Consider the following 4013-nt stretch of genomic DNA (forward strand, 5'->3'; position numbering starts at 1 on the left):
TCAAGCTATTTCTTTAGCCTGCAGATTGCCAGTTTCTCCCTGTTGGTAACAGGTCACATCAAGTGGCGGGGTGTGTGGTGGCCTATGGCACATCACTTCATTGGCTTCCCAAGATGGTGATGCTTTAAGGGCAATGATCACCGCTGCTGGCTGGGAGTTGATAAGCATGGTCCAGGCCTGCTGTGTTCCTCAAAGGGAAGCTGGAATTCACATGGAGATTCTGACCCATGGTACAATCTTCCCCCTGCTCACTGCACTCTCTGGTTTTCTAGCCTCTGAGAGGAAGCCTTATGACATAAGAATTGAACGTTGTAGTTTTCTATCCAAACAGGACCTCAGAACTTTGATTCAATCAGTGATGGTAGAAATTTATAATGTGATTTAACTTCCCCAAATGGTGAGTAAATTTATTAACTACCTTCTCTATGCTAGAGACCATTCTAAGGCTTTGTTGATGTTCTAGTTTGCTCGCTATTGCTTTGATAAAGACATCATGACCAAAAGCCTCTTGAGAAAGAAAGGGAATCTATCATTTTGGGACATCAAGGCAGGAACTCAAACAGGGGAGAAACCTGAAGGCAGGAACTGAAGCAGAGGCTGTGGTAGAACACTGTTTAACTGGCTTACTCTCCATGTCTTTCTCAGTTTGTTTTTCTTACTCAACCTAGAACCATTTGCCTAGGGATGACACCGCCCACAGTGGGCTGGGCCCTCCCATATCTATCACTAACCAAACAAACAAAACCCAAAAAACAACCAATAAACCAAATTTTAAAAACACAAACAAACAAAAAACAAAAAAACAGGAGGGCCTCAGCTGGGTCGACATTGGTGTCATCTGTCTGGGTAGTGGCTTCACCACCAAAGGCACAAAGGTATGTGGCTAGAGCACTGGTGCACAAAGCAGAGGACTATGTCCGGAGCAAGGACTTCCAGAACTATCTCATGAGTATGCACTTCTAGTGCACAGTTGCCAACTGGGGTCTCCTCATTGCTGCTATCAATGACATGAACAAATCTGCAGAGAATATCAGTGGGCGGATGACTTTCACCTTCTGATGCTATTCTCTGACGTTCATGAGACTGGTCTACAAGGTACAACCTGGAAACTGGCTTCTGTTTACATGCCATGTAACAAATGAAGTAGCTCTGCTCATTCAGGGAGGACAACTTATCAACTATGAGATGAGTAAGCGGCCATATGCATAGCAGTACAAGAACCAGCTCTTAAAAGGGACAGTGTTCTAGCCACTGCTGCAGCCACAGAACACATAAACATGAATAGCTGTGCTGAGGGGAAAACACAGAATGCTATCTTTAATGACCATGCCAACATTATTGAATAGCAGAGAGTCCCAAAACCAACTCTCTGCTGCCTTATCAATGCTAAACTTTGTCTTCATCAAGAGTAGTTCAAAATATGCAACAAATTTAATAATTTTGAATGATGGTTTTAGCTATAGCAATCTGTAGTAATATGTATATTATCTACTGGGATTTGTGTAATAAAAAAATCTAAGGAAATGAAATTTTATAACCTCAAGCACTTAAGTACTCAAAACTCTTGACTTTTTCTTTAATGACTATAATACAACCCTCAGTTGGTCACATGTCTACACATAATTTCCACTGATAACAAGTATTGGTGCTTTCCATATATAATTCAGATCTGTAACTTAATGGCAATAAATGGTTTAAAAATTTGGAAAAAAAACTATACAGACTTGCCTACAAGCAATCTGATGGAGACATTTTGTCAACTAAAGTTCCTCTTCCCAGTTGATGCTAGCTTTTGTTGAATTGTGTGAAAACCAAACCAAGATAGCAGATATAATCACACTGAATTTTAGAGGATCTCTGAGCAGTGGAACTTTTTGAGTGTTGCACAAATAAGGAACAGAGACATGGAGAAGGTAACAGCTTACTGTAAGTCCTTCAAGCAATGAGTTGAATTATCTACATTTGTCAAATGTCAAAGTCAGAGGGTTGTTTTTTTTTGTTTTGTTTTGTTTTTTGTAATTGCATTATTTGATTGTATTAACATGTCCATGACTTTCAACTTATCAACACACCATAATCTAGGAAATAAAAGGTACTTGCCATTTCCTGTCACTAGCCCCGCAGTGACTAGACTATGGAGAATTTCTAAAGATTAGGTTTTTCCTGTAGAGAATTGCCTATGTTTTTCCTTCCCTATGCCTATATTTGACCTTCAAGACCAAAACCAAAGATACAGACACATCTGTTACATTATCCCTTTGTAGAGTTGACTTAGGAATTAGTGTCTGAAACACGGTACACACTGAGGTTCAACCCAGTGACTACATTGGCAAGCATGTCTAGTTAAGCTTCCTGTGTGTGTGTGTGTGTGTGTGTGTGTGTGTGTGTATTTGTAAAATTTTCTTTTATTTTGGATAGGAGAATTTTAAAGAGTAGAAGAGATGGTTACTTTGTGGGTAGTCCCTCCATTCTGCCTTCTTTGCACATTCCACTGATATGATCCCTCTGCTTTCTGGAGTCATACATAGTCTCCATGACATCCCCATTGCCACTCTGGTGGCACAAATTGCCCACTTGTTATGTCTCCAGGGAGGAGTGAATTCCCACTTTATCATATTAGATGAAAAGTGTAGAGGGATGTGTGTGTGTGTGTGTGTGTGTGTGTGTGTGTGTGTGATTCAGTCACGAAGAGAGTCCTTTCCATCTTGGGGATGCTGTATTGCCTTTCTCAGGGCTGCCTGCATCAGTTACAGTAAGACGGGTTGTGAGAGCTTGCCTCTTTCTTGAATGCTACTGTATCCTCCTGAATTGCACCACACCATGAACAGTACAAAGTCCCCATTAGCAGCATGGCACAGGACTTTCTAGCCCCTAGCACATGAGCTAACGCAGGACTCTATTCTTTATAAACTACCTGGTCTGTGGTATTTTGTTATATTGATAGCAACTGGAATAATGAGATCATCAAAGACACTTCCTAGTCCAGACTTACCTATTGGGCGTCTGAGTTATTATTTTTTAAATGGTATTAGATGCATTAAAGCTGATTAATACTATGCTGTGGTGTTCTCAGAGTCTCCAGGAGACTTTAGATGGATATAAAAGACATCTAGGTTATTGTGGCTTCTGTGTGTACGTTTCTGGTTTTTTGTTTGCTTGTTTTGTTTTTGGAAGGTGTTCACTTTAAATCATACTGACTAGCTAATGGTAATACCAGCTAGACTAAATGCAGAGGTAGACAGTAACGTTCTGGAAGGTGTTCTGTTAAAATGTACCTGCCCCTTAGTCTGTCAGAGGTTATAGGCATAACACAAATTTGACTTGAAAAGAAAAGATGTGGAGACAATGAGATGAAACAGAAAGAAGAGAATAAGAAGGTAAAGGAAGGATTTATGAGTGATCCTGATACTCTAAGAATTTCATATAAGAATCACAAGGTATCTGCTGGTAGAGACCAGACAGACTATAAAGATAAAATATTTCTAGTTAATAATTTATTGATGAACATAACATAGTGCTTACTTTGTGCCAGATGATCTCCTGAAAATTATATATGTATTATATATATATATAGTATATAATATATTATATATAATACATATATAATATATTATATATAACTATATATAATATTATATATGATATATATCTCAGTAAACCACCCTGACAATCACATGAATTAGGAACTATGATTATTCCATTAAAAAAGAAAAGAAATGCAAAAAGAATGAAAGGAGGGAGAGGAGAAAGGAAAAGGGGAGGGGAGGACTGAACAGAAAATGAAAGCAAGTTTAGACAAGTAACCTAAGATTATTGGTACTGTGTGGCATAGCTGGGATTTGAACCCAATCAGCAAGACAAGAATTGATATAGCTCCTAAGAGTTTGCTCTTAAGCCATCTTCTAATTCTTCTGAGATGCCATCACTCTCCAGGTATGAAAAATCAGCACCTGGATCCTGTGTCTATCTTAGCATATGCTGCAGCCATGGATTTGGTCAGTCTATGCTAATGG

The 4013-nt window shown here is 39.0% G+C and overlaps 1 pseudogene; it reads left to right on the top strand.

Moving 5' to 3' along the window:
- Positions 1-951: 951 nt before the first annotated feature.
- On the top strand, positions 952-1209 carry LOC143442530 (mitochondrial pyruvate carrier 1 pseudogene; annotated as a pseudogene).
- The last annotated feature ends 2804 nt before the right edge of the window (positions 1210-4013 follow it).

The sequence above is a fragment of the Arvicanthis niloticus genome, chromosome 6 (genome assembly GCF_011762505.2).
Source record: "Arvicanthis niloticus isolate mArvNil1 chromosome 6, mArvNil1.pat.X, whole genome shotgun sequence".
In the NCBI taxonomy this organism is placed as follows: Eukaryota; Metazoa; Chordata; class Mammalia; order Rodentia; family Muridae; genus Arvicanthis; species Arvicanthis niloticus.